The sequence below is a fragment of the Antechinus flavipes genome, chromosome 2, assembly GCF_016432865.1.
Source record: "Antechinus flavipes isolate AdamAnt ecotype Samford, QLD, Australia chromosome 2, AdamAnt_v2, whole genome shotgun sequence".
In the NCBI taxonomy this organism is placed as follows: Eukaryota; Metazoa; Chordata; class Mammalia; order Dasyuromorphia; family Dasyuridae; genus Antechinus; species Antechinus flavipes.
The window spans coordinates 96,646,894-96,660,221 of record NC_067399.1 but is presented as its reverse complement, the minus strand read 5'-3'; the positions used below and the strand labels follow the sequence as shown (position 1 = coordinate 96,660,221).

At 33.4% G+C, this 13,328-nt stretch overlaps 1 protein-coding gene across 13 annotated transcripts in view; it reads left to right on the top strand.

Moving 5' to 3' along the window:
* NRXN1 (neurexin 1) overlaps positions 1-13,328 on the top strand; it is a 1,357,693-nt gene that overhangs the window by 1,206,471 nt on the left and 137,894 nt on the right. The gene's annotated exons all lie outside the window — the stretch shown is intronic.

Here is a 13,328-nt window from a genome sequence, read left to right as displayed (position 1 = left end):
TTTTATCCTCATCTTTCACTGTTACCGTGACATAAAAATCAGACTATCTACATGAAAATAATCTTATATTGTCAGAGGTAAATATTATATTTATTATTTTCATACTTAGATACAAAAAATTCACAAGTTTAATTATGTAATTTACTTCTTTCTTTTCATTGTTTAAATGGAATCTTTCACAAATTATTCTCCAAATCTAAAATAGTATGTATATATTTATACAACTATATATGTGTGTATACATAAAAACGTGTACATAGATATGTATGTATGGATGGATGGATGCATACACTCTCCAAATTAGGGAAAGAATAATGAAGAAGGTAGATCATGCTATATCCATGATTGTTTAATGTGATATCTTCTCCAATAAGAAGTCTTCAGCAGTAAAAAAAAATAAAAATAAAAAAATTAGTTCTCACTAAATGGCCTGACTTTCCAAATACCAAAGATGTATTTTCATTAGGACATATATCTTAAACTCATCAACATCTAGTATTCTATAGGAAAAAATTGGTTAATATACTAAGTACATTAGTCTAAAATAAAGTCGCATTATTTTGTACAGTGACATTTTCAAAGAGAGAATTATGTGCACAGAAAAAGGATTAGTTTCAGACAACAGTATAATTAGCCAAATGATATTTCCCACCTTGTTTTCAGGCTTTATTAAGTTTAAACATTTTCTTCATTTTGTATATGTTCTGCACACAAGTGACTAGCTCATCTGGGAGTTTAAAATTAAAAAAAAAAAAAAAAACCTTGGAATCTCTCTGACACTTTGATCCTATCTTTCACATCTGTTTATGCATTTATTATAATCTTTAAGATGAATATAAATCTGTATAAATAGGAAAAATATGGAACATTCTGCATGGTGTAAGTCAAGCAGATAAGGAAAGAATAAATTCAGATAAACCCTTTGGGATCTAATTTTATCACCATGAACGATTAAGAATATGCCAGATGTTTAAGAAGCGCAGAGAGAGATACAAATATAACAAATTTAGATAAACCATTTTATCCAAATGTTATATTTTAAAAAATCTTTCAGCTCATTGACAATGGCACTTGGTACATTCTTCCTTTGCCTATAAGCAAATTAATTTTAGTCAACTATATATTGTTCTAATGCCAAAGAAGAAGCTAGTTTTCCAGAGGGCATAAAGGGTGGTGAGGACCAGTCAAGGAAGTATTAGAGGGATTTTTTCCCAGACAATATTTTTTTTTATACTTGTCACACAATTCCAACCTTCAAACTCAAGGAAGATAGTCAGTCAATAGTAAACATTAATTGCCTACTATGTTCCAGGCACTATGCTGTTAGAAGTGAGCTGTGTGAGGAAAAATTTTAGTGCCTCTTGTCATGCATTTCCATTTAATTTGACAGTGGACTATTTGGAGTAGGGTATTCCAGGCTCTAATAATCCTTGTTGCTAACACATTTGTAGTAAATATGAGAAGAATAAACTGGATATATACAGGCAGCTTTCTGTTTGATCTATATGTTTTCACTTTACAAGGTTTTGATAGTTTCCTGTAATTTTTATTACTTTCAAAAAGATTTTGTGGAAATCCTGAGGTTCCTACTTTTCAGGGTCAACTTTCCTGTCTGATGTAATGAAGAAAATATGCATATGAAAAATAGTTTTCAGAATAAGCCCTCTATTTAGGAAATGTACCCATATTGAAATAAAGAAATAGCATGATACAGCAAGAAGAGTGTTGGACTTCAAAGTCAAGAGAGACTTAATTCAAATCTTGACCCATACTCCTTTTTCTTTAGTTTTCTTGTTCATAAGCTAGAGATCATATTACTTGTACCACCTATTCCAAAAAAGAATTTCAAGGAAAGTGTTTTGTAAATCTTAAGGCTTTCTACAAATATATGGTATGATTATGATATCATATATCTAGTGGTCAACAATATAAGGTAAAGTAGATGTCTCAAAAGATTGTCATCATAATTTCCTAAGTAATGTATCAAAAACTGCTGATATTCCATATATAAACATTGTGCCATTGGGCAAGATTTCTGATTAAGTATTTAGTTATCACCAAGGGTGCTGTAAGGCTCAAATGAGATAATGAATATAAAGCATTTAAAAAACCTTAGAGTACTATATAAATGCCTCTTCTTGCTTTTGTGGCTGTTGGTGGTGGTGGTGTTGATAGTGGTCTCTAGGTCTGATCTCAAGCAATGTTTATGGAGCAATGAAAAAACATGCTAGAAAATATTTAACAGTCAGGCTTTCAAAAATGTATGCACACAAACTTTTAAGCTTGGTTTTTGTTATTAGAATTTTATCCATCACTTTCTTAAGTCTAGACAATCAACAAAACAATAAATCAGGCCCTAATTGATATCAACCTGAAAGCTTCTTGTCATTTTCCTACTCATTTAGTCACTCTGCTCTTCGCATTTTAAAAAATACTCCTTGCATATATTACCAGTTATCACTATTGCCCTGCTAGTTCAGGACTTCCCTATATTATTCCTAGTCTATTAAAGTAATCTAATCTAAATGGTTTCATTTTGCCAGAACATCCTACATGCTATTGTGAGAAAGCTAGTTGTATAAGTTCCTAGGTCATATAGGAATTATTTTACTTTTGGTAATGGGAATATATAATAGTAGCACAAAATGATAGAATGGATATTAACCTGGTAGCATCTTGCAGGAAGGAAACATACCCCATATGAAGCAATAAGGATACTGGGTTTTTGTGTTTGTGGAAAGGGAAAGTTCCCCTCAAAAGGTTCTGTTGGTACCCAGGGGAAAAAGCCTCAATGCTTTATCATAGTTACAGCTCTAGACAATTTAAATAATCTTGTTAAAGTTGTCAACCCTTATATACAAAGGTAATGGCTGCCCTTTGCCTATTGGATAAATGCTCAAGTAAAAATTCTTTATTTTGTTGAGACTCTCCACAATTATACGCCAAGCAATTTTTCCAGCTTTTCCTACACTGTTTAATATTAACCTCCCCCACCCACCCCATAAAAACCAGCCAGGCTGACCTATTCCATGTAGTTTAAATAAATTTCACAAATTACCAATACCTGTGCATGTCATAAAACAAATCCTATCTATCATTCAAGGCCCAGTTCAAATTTAGGTTTCCTCTGTGAAATTTTCACTAACCTCTATGGTGATCTCTTTTCCTTCTGAAGCTTTAGAGTACTTTTTAATCTATGCTTCTTACTTGACACTTTTCACATATTGTTTTGTTTTATTTCATTTTGTTTATTTTTAGTTATCTATTCATGTGCAGTGTTTCATCTCCTCCAAAGAAAATGTCATATTTAATTTTTTGTATTTCTTTATCAGCAAGGATAGCACCTCATGTAGAGAATTTTGGTGTTTGATTAATTTAGAAATTGTTCCTAATTTTTTAAGAAATGAAACTAACCAACATCCTACATAACAAGAAGGTGGTGTAGTCTATAGAATGGCAATGAACTGCATTTCTAAATAAGATGCAACTCACATTCTACTTTATAAAGTTTGCCCTAATGATTAATAAGAAGAATGTTGGAAATAAAAAACTTTTAATCTAATGTATATCTCTGGCATGATTTGTAGCATGACAAACAATTTAATTCTTTCTTTTAACAGAATCAGAGTTGGGAAAGGTCCCAGTGTTTTAGTTCAAACTATACCTGAATATAGAGTACTTACCACAATGACTGAAATATAGTAGGCATTTAATAAGCATTTATTGACTATTGAATTATAAATCCTTTGGTTTCCAATGAAGTAAGAGCCACACTGCCTGTTCAGATATACTTTTGGAAAGCTCTAATTATTAGAAATTATTGGTTCTTATTTTTCTCCCACGTTATCAAGTCAACATTTATCTTTTGGTCTCTTTACCCACTTCTAGTTCTGTCTTTTGTGATATAATAAGACAAGGTCTAATTCATCTTTTGCATGACAAATCTTCAAATTCTTGAAGTCAATAAGAATGTCCCTTTTGAGTCCTCTCTTTTTTAAACTAAACATTTCCAGTTTTTTCAACCAGTTCTCATTTGTCATGCCCATGAAACCCTTCACAATCTTGGATCTTCTTCTCTGGGCTATTTCCCTTTTGAAAAGGTAGTTCCAAAAAAAAGAACTTTAAATGAAAGGATATCCTGAGAAAGACTACCAAAAAAAAAAAAAAAAAAAACACCAAAAAAACTATAAAAGAACATCCTTGTTCCTGGATGGTATGCTCCTTTGAACATAGTATAACATCTCCTTCATTTTTTTAATAGTATGGCATACTATTGATTATTGAACTTGTAATCTCCTGAAATCCCAAGATCTTTTTCTGACAAACTATTGTTTAACTGTTGCTCATTCATTTTATAACTGGAATATGATAGTTGAGTCCAAGTTTAAGATTTTAGATGTATCATTCTTATATTTTATTCTGTTAAACTATGATAGTGGGGTGAAGATATTAAGTTTTTTGCATCCTGATTGACTCATCCAATGTGTTAGCTATTATCCAGTTTTGTCACCTGAAAAGTTGATAGACATTCTATCTTTGCCCATATCCAAGTAATTATAAAATCTTAACTAGAGCCTTAACTAGGCTTAACAAGCCTAGGTCACCAGAGCATTGTACTAAAAACGTCCTTCTCGGTGGATATAGAGTTTATAGAAAAGGGAATAACTTTGAAACTGGTAATTCCAGCACACTACATTCCCATACTTTTACAAGAATAACATGACAGACTTGGTGGGAAAAGATTAAGAACATTTCATCACAGGGGTATTAAAAGTCAGATAACATATTAGCTTGAAGCCTTCAAGAAAAAAAGAGATTGATACTTTAGAATCTGACACTGTTACTTTAAATTGCTTTGGCAAATCATAGCTGTATGGCTGAGAAAAATCTTCAAAAACAGTCTTTGAGAAGAAATATTTACATAATGTGCTATGTTTATAGGATTTAAATAGCTCCATCAATATTCTCACAAAATGGTTTTAAAGTGTAGGTAAGCTAAGTGTGATCATTTAGCATGAATGTTTTCTGTGTACAAAAAATACATTTTCTATTGTCAGGATGTATGTATATAAATAATACATTTTATATTCAATTTAACATATATTTATATAAATATTATATAGACATATGGTAAAATTATATATGTCCTATTATATTTACGTTTAATTTATACATCATATACTATATATTTTTTAATATTGTGTAATATACATACACACTTATTTTGACCATGGAAAGTATATTCTTGTCTTTATAGAAAACATTCAAGCTAAATATATATTTAGCACATACATGCACTTGGCTTGACCATGAAATTTCAGAGCTTTGTTGGATGGAAACTTGGTACCTTTTGATATTGCAACCTTATGGAGGAAATTTCCCTGGCTTTCCAAGTGCATTGAATATGATACAGAAACTCCTACAGAAATTCCAGTGTGGGCTGTATCAAAAACGGACACCCAGAAATTTGGGCATTCCCTTGACCACAGAAAATATGTAAGTATGCACACGTGTATATTTGTACATTTGCATAATATAATAACCTATGTTTATATCCACACATGCATACATATTCATTATATATGTCAAGGAAAAAGGAAAATAAAAAGCTGGGCATGAATGGAAATGTCAGGATCTTTCTAGTTCTTACCTAAGTCTGTCCTCCTCTCCATTACCTCCACTCTTCTAGGCAACTGCTTTCTCACACACAAGATGTAGTTCCTTGCCTTTCAAGAATTTATAATTTACTTGTTACAATCACAACAGTATTACATGAAGGTTCTGTATGATCACTCCAATTGTCGTCATCATTGCCCCAGTATTTCAAACTAAAAGGGTTCTTAAAGAACATTTATTGCAATATCTCCATTTTAAAGATGTGAAGTATATAAGCTCTGAAGATTCTCAATAACCTTTCTTGTACTGATGCTTTGGGAACCCAGAATGTACCTAATCCCCTTAATGTTCAAGGGCTAATTCTGAGGAGCTATGAAGTAGTTTTACAGTACCATAGCTCATAAATTCCTGCCACTGTGCTTTTCCCCATGATTATTAGTTGACATCAGTTAGTCAGTCAGATTAAAATAATTTTCATAAAGGAATATCTTACTATTGTGATATAGCTGATAGATAGTACAAAACATTCCTCCCCAAAGTCTTATATATACTTATATCAGTCCTTACAGAATCTAAGAGAAAGTGTACTCAAGCTTGGAAAGCACATGTGGCAAGAGTATAACTCACAATTCCTAGAAATCCCTTTGCTAGAGTCCTTAAATTATTCCCCAAAGGTTTGTTGTAACTTTTTTGCCCTAACCCATTATAAAGTATTGAATTTGCTTTTCTCATATTATACAGTTTGTCCTTGGCCACCAATAAAGACACTATCAGCCTTCTGGGTTAAAAATGTTAGGATACAGAAAATAAGAGAATTTCAAAATCTGACATTGGTTGAAGCTTAACAGGTCCTCCTCAGAGCAAAGTGGGGACCAGGAGAGTCCTAAGACAAATCTGAGGAATTTCTCTTCACTCCCTAGCCAGATACCAGATACTGTAATAAAACTGATATTGAGGACAGAGGAGATAGGAATAATTTCCCCCCCTTCCTTTCCAAGAAAAGAGATTTGTACTCTTGTTCCACACAAAAAGTCCAAGTTTCATCATTAATTTATCAGAAGTAAAATAGACCTTCCTTTCTTAGAGGAAGAACTTAGTCTTTGCAGTGCTTCTTAGACCATGTCAAGTTCTCCGGATAGGAACTTAGGAAAATGAGGCAGGCTGGCAATCATTTCTTCATCCTTTAGGGAAAAAGCCAAATTATCTTTGGCAAAAACTCTTCTATGATTCCCTTAAAGCATAAGATCATCCAGATTGAGTCTGGACAAAATTTCTGGGTCCCTTTTCAACTCAGCACATATTGGAATTTCTCTAGGGGTTTCAGTACCATGTTCCATCCACTTGGAGAACCAGGCTAATTTCCTTCATAGGGTTGCTATATCAAAAAGTACCCAGTTTCTACCCAATGAAGCTCTGAAATTTCATGGATAATTCAAATAGAGTTTCTGATCAACCCTGACTAGGACAAGCAGAAAATATACTGAACAAAACCATCAAAGAGGTATAGGGCTCCCAAAATGGGAGTACCTTGTATATTTGAGATTTCTAGGTTAGCAGACAAAATATCACCATTATTACCATTAATACTTATACAACATTTATATATTTAATGTGGATCGGGGACTATGCTAAGCACTTTACAATTATTTCATTTTATTTTCACAATAGCCCTGGGAGGTAGGTACTTTTATTACTCCTATTTTATAGATGAGGAAACTGAGGCAAACAGTAAATACCTTGCTTAGGGTCACATAACTAATAAATGAGTAAGGCTAGATTTGAATTTGGGTCTTCTTGATTCCAGGCCCAGTTCTCAATCTACTGTACCACCTTGTCATATGCACTTACATTCCCAATGGAAATCAGACAGTCTTTCTGGATTCATGTCATCATAAGACAAGCATTCTAGGGCTTGCCTAGGGCTACTTAAAAGTAAAAAAAACAAACAAAAACACCTTTTTGTAAATTATCATAGTGTATTATAGGCATTAATCATTAAGGAATTCTCATATTTTCTATAACCCTTGTTTCAGGTAAAATATTGTTATATAAACATTTAAACAAGTTAAAGTCAACGTAAGTTGTATTCCTTATAAGAAGCTTTCCAAGTTTTCTAATTATTAGCATCTCCCCTTTTCCATGTAATTAATTTTGTACTTATTTTCTATATTTTTTAATTTGTTCAACATCCATTATATTTAGAGTTTCATGTATTTTTTGCCTTCCTTTGTATCCTCAACACTTAGCACAGTGCCTAGCACATAGTATGTAGTTAATGAAGATTTTAAAATTGAATTCAAATGATAATGTTACTGGGTTATTACTCTTTTTAAAGCTTTAGCTTCTGGTATCCCTTTTTTCCTTGTTGTAATTTTACAGTATTTCATGTTACCAAAATCTCAATCTAAAGATATAGGAAGAGTTGCATTTCCCTGGATTAAAATAGTATCACATTTAAGAAACCTAAGAACAAAGAATACTTCTTCTCAGACTTTTCCTATGAAATCTCAGGTCCTGATTATATAATGGTTTCATCAGGCAGAAATGTGTTCTTTGCAATCTCACAATATGTCAAGACTTACTTAAAGGATTACTGTGCCCTTTGATAGACAGAGTCATGCTTCATGCCTTGTGATGGATGAAATGTTTCCCCTAAATAAATCTTGAATTGCTAGATCCAGTGACATGAATAATAAAACAAAACAGTGTGAAGGAAATGGCCAATTTGAGCAAAATGAAGGGAAGGGATGCTTCATTTAGCGTTGAAAAATAAAGCACATTTTCATAGTACTCTGAAGATCACTATTGTAAATCCCCTGACAGCTGAAATTGGGGACCTTTTAGGACCAAATTTGTAAAAGATAAGCTCTATTCTAAATCCAAATTGGTATTTAGGCCTCTACCTGAACCTGCAAATCAAATACCGAGGTACATGGCCAGTAGAGGCAGTATTGGTTTAGTGGAAAGAACACTAGATTTAACATCAAAAAGATATAAGTCTTGATACTGCCACTGGCTAGTTTGGTATCAAACTACATCTCTCCTAGTCTTTTCAGCTAAATTCCCTGAAAAAGCCATCTCTACTTGGTACCTCTATTTCCTCTCCTTTCAGTCTTCTGAATGCTGGCCTCTGACTTCATTATTCAACTGAAAGTGCTCTCTCCAAAATTATCAAAGATCTCTTAATTTTCCAATCAAAGGAAATTTTCCCAGTGCTCAAGCTTCTTGAGCTATCTGAAAAATGTGATGATGAAGCCCTCACTATCTTCTCCTGGAAACATTTCTTAATGAAATCCTGAAACTACCATCTTCTAATTTTCTTCTAATTTGTCTGACCACAGCTTCTTAGCCTTTTTTGGCTGAATTAGCATCTACATGATACTCCCTAAACATGGGAATCTCCCAAGACTGTTTCAGGCACTGTTTATTCTTTTTATATCTCACTTAATGATCTCATCATTTCCCATGTAATATAAAATATAATTGGTACAAATATAAAATCATTTGCTTGACTTTTCAAGCATTTGGCCTATTTCCTACCTTTTTCAGTCGTCATATTTTACTTGCCTCAATGAATCTTATGATTCGTTACTCTGATTTATTTGCTAAACTTTCTACACTGTCTCCTGTCTCCACTTTTCAGGATAAAAAAAAATCCATTGTTTTTTCTTTCCACATAGCAAATTGGATTTTAGATGGTAGCAGACATAACAATTTTTTTTTCAGTAAATATCAGTGGAAAGAATTAAGAATTCCATTAAAAATGAAAATTACTATTATTTTATTCATAATTATGTACACAAATTATAAAACTAGCATTTTAACTATTGGTAATATATGTTGAAGACCTTAGCTTTAAAAAGGCTGGAATCTCCTATTTCATCCAGGGTCATCTCCAGTCATGATGATCTATTTCTTGCCACTTGGACCAGTTGGCTCTGGAGGGGAAAGTGAGGCAGGTGACCTTGCACAGCTCTTCCTTACTTAAATACAATTCACTTGTATATCATGGCATCACCTCCCTGGTCCTTTTCAAGAACAAAGGATAAACAAGAACAATTCACGATGCAATAAATGTAGATTATAAGGGATTTTTTGCTTTCTTCTGAATTTTATCACTGGAACCTGAAAATGGTTTGGGAGTAATATGACTCCTAAGAAATTGGAAGACAAGAATATCTAGCTTTTGTTTTTAATATTTTCAGAGGAGAGAAACAGTAAGATCCTGGCTACTTGTATGAAAATTTTTCTAATAGTTCACAAGCTAGAAAGCTTGCAAGGTATTTTTCTCACATCAACCTTAGTGTAAGTATTATAATTCCCATTTTTCAAATGACAGAACAGCAACATGGCACAGTTAAGTAAATTGGCTATCAGTCAATTGACAATATTTCTTAAGCATTGAATATATACTGGACACTGAATTGAATGATGTAAATATAAAGAAAGTCAACAAATTTTCCTATCTTCAAGGAATTCACATTTTAATGGGGTCAGAGAAGAACATATAAATAAGTTGGGATGTTCAAGACAGAGAGTAAACTGAAGATAATCTCAAAGGGAAAGGTACTAACATCCTTTCAGAGACTAGAAGAAGCTTCCTGCAGAAGGTGACTTTTCTGTTAAGGACAATGATGCCAGAAATACTAAGAGGCAGGCTTAAAGAAGGAAAACCTTCCAGTGTCCCCTTCTTTAGGAAGACTGAAGATGGTGCTATGGGTATGGACAATAACCAGTAGGCCAGTGTAACTGATGTCCAGAGAACTGGAAGAGGACAGCAGTCATAGATTAAGTATCTACTCTGTCTTGTAGACACTCTTCTAAGTGCCTTACAAATATTATTCCTTTTGATCTAAGTGGCAAAACTAGACTTTGAGCCAGGTTCTTTGGCTCCAAACCAGCAAATCTTTTCTGTTGCACCAGACTACTTCCCTGAGTAAACACGGTGATGAGCTCTTTCTTTCACAGAACAAAGCCAGTCTGACAGTGGCCCCTTTTGGAGTGCTTGTGTTCATTTTCTGTTGGATTTGGCTAATGTCAATGCAGTTATAATCTCTGCAAGGTTCCTTTATTACTTTCAACACGTGTTTTGAAGTGGCAGTCAAAAAGATAAGGGCTAAGGGTTAAAAGACTTTCAGACGTAATAATTCTTAATCAAAATCTCATTTAGAACAAAGCAGCACCTGGATTTAGCAAGCAAGTTAAACTAGCGTTGATTTCCTTCCTGAAAAGGACAAGAGAAGCTCTTGACAATGATTTATGCTCTTTTCTGCTTATGGTGCTCCAGTATATTATTGAGCCTGACATGCATATGTACATATATCAAGAGAGCTCTCAGCACCTGCTACAAATCACCATCCTGAATTTATCCTTGTTGCTTCCCTGGGCATTGGTGAGAAAGGAAGGACACACAGTCCCTTGACACAGAACAGATAGATATAGTACTACATGATTTCAATGTGAATTGGGAATAGATGTAGAGGCTGAGCCCCAGAATTAATTAAGGATGAGATGTGATTGTCATCCAGCCTTCCCTTCTATTTACCATGAAAAACAGTCTGGCAGCCAACAATCTTACAGATCACCGAATAATCATCTAATTTCTTGATTCCTTGACATTTCAGGGACTATTCTATACAGAGTTCTAGTATAAAGACACAGAATGGGAAATTCAGGGCTCTAACAAGTAGAAATTGCCCCTACCCCATTTTTGGTTTCTTAGTTTTTGTTTTGAGAAAAAAGTTAAGCTTCTTGTATATATTCTGTTCCACTTGTGCTAGTATTTGCCAAAAGATGTCTTATATTCCTTCTTCTGATTTAAATGCAATCATTTCACTAAATTTCATATTTTTTTCCTATATCTGGAATTTCAAACATGTCATGGTTTTCCCTGAATAGGATTATATGTAAATTCTGTTATTGAGAAGCATCTAAGAACTGATTCATTCTATGTAAGAGAGCTTCACGAATATTTGATGATTTAGTCAAGTATTTTAATTCTTTGGAAATTAAGAACAGGTATAGCACAGGTACCATTTCCTACATGAAGGGTTCCATAAGTACCTTAGCTGAAGGCATTATAAACTGCCTTAGATTTTCCTAGAGTATTTCTAATTTGGCATCTGAGGACAAAACCTGATTTGTTTTTGTCCTTATCTGTGTTAAATTTTATCTGTATGCAATATTATGGTTAGAATATAAATTCTTTGTTGTGGTGGTGGTGTTTTTGTACATATTTTTAATTTTTTTAATATTTTGTTTTCCTTCAATTATATGTAAAATAATTTTTGATATTTTTTAAATTTTGAGTTCCAAATTCTAAAATTCCCACTCTTCCCTACCCCATTCCTGAAGATTGCAAGCAATTTGGCATAGGTTATATATGTGTAATCTTGTAAAAAAATTTCCTTTAGAATACCGGCTTATTGAGGATAGCAACTATATTTCTATGTATCTTTTAGCGCTTATCCTAGTAGGGATTCAGCTCAAATTGAATTTCTGAAACATTCTATTTACTTTTTTGCTTTCTAAAAACAAAAAGTGGTTAACAGAATTCAATTTTTTTCTTGATTCTTTCATAAAAAGAGCATTTATTATGTGCTTAATATGTAAAAATTCTAGGATGTGTTTAATATGTAAAAGTACTAGGATTACTGTGACAAAATGAAAACAATAATTTTTGGGTGTCCCAAGCAATCAAATCATTCCTCTTTTTTTTAATGAGTTAACTAACCAGTCATAGGACATCAAGTATTATTTTTCTGCTTCCAGCAGCTAAGTAGCACAGTAGAGAGCAGGGCCTGACATCTGGAATACCTGGGTTAGACTTTGACCTTAGACACTCCTGTGTGATCCCAAGCAAGTTAGTTACCCTGTTTATCTCAGTTTCCTCATCTGTAAAATGAGCTGGAGAAAGAAATGGCAAATTATCCCAGAATCTTTGCCAAAAAACAAACAAACAAACCCTGAAAAGAAGTCAGGAAAGAGTTGGGCACAATTGAATGACTGTAAACAAAAGGACTGGTTACAAACAGCACATGCATGACAAAAAAAGCTGGGTCCTTCTTCAAAAACATTCAAAGGTTTTGGAAGCATATGCCCTTCTCTGTTGGCACTGATATTCCGCCCACATAAGGTCCTTTCTACATGCAAGGTAGAAAGAACTACTTATCTTCCCAATAACTTTCTCCCACTTTGTGTGTATGGTAGAAGAAAGGAAATCTTGACCATATTCCTGACACCTCTATAAGCAAGATACTGTTATATGGCACCCCCAACAACTTGGTTGATTTTATTTATATGGGTATTTTATCTTTGTGCTGCCTTGGGCTAGTTATAGCTCTGGGTGTTTAAAATACTTAAAGGTGTTGAAAGACCAGACACAAGTAACCAAGATTTCATTATAATTTTACTTTTTAAGTAGAAGCTAGATTTTAGACAGTTAATAATACTGTAAAAGAAATGCTAAACTCAGAGAGAAGGTTTTGGATTAAGATCTTTTTGGTGTCTGGAATTCTATGATTCAATGTTTAATTAATTGAATACAAAAATATTTGCTCATTGTTTTCTTTTTCCTTCCTTCTTTTCTCCTTCCTTTCTTCTTTCTCTCCTCCTTCCTTTTCATCCATCCTACCCTTTCTCCCTCATTCTTTCTTTCCTTCCTTCCTACCTTTTTTCTTCTTTCCTTTCTTTTTCCTTCCCTCCCTCCTTCC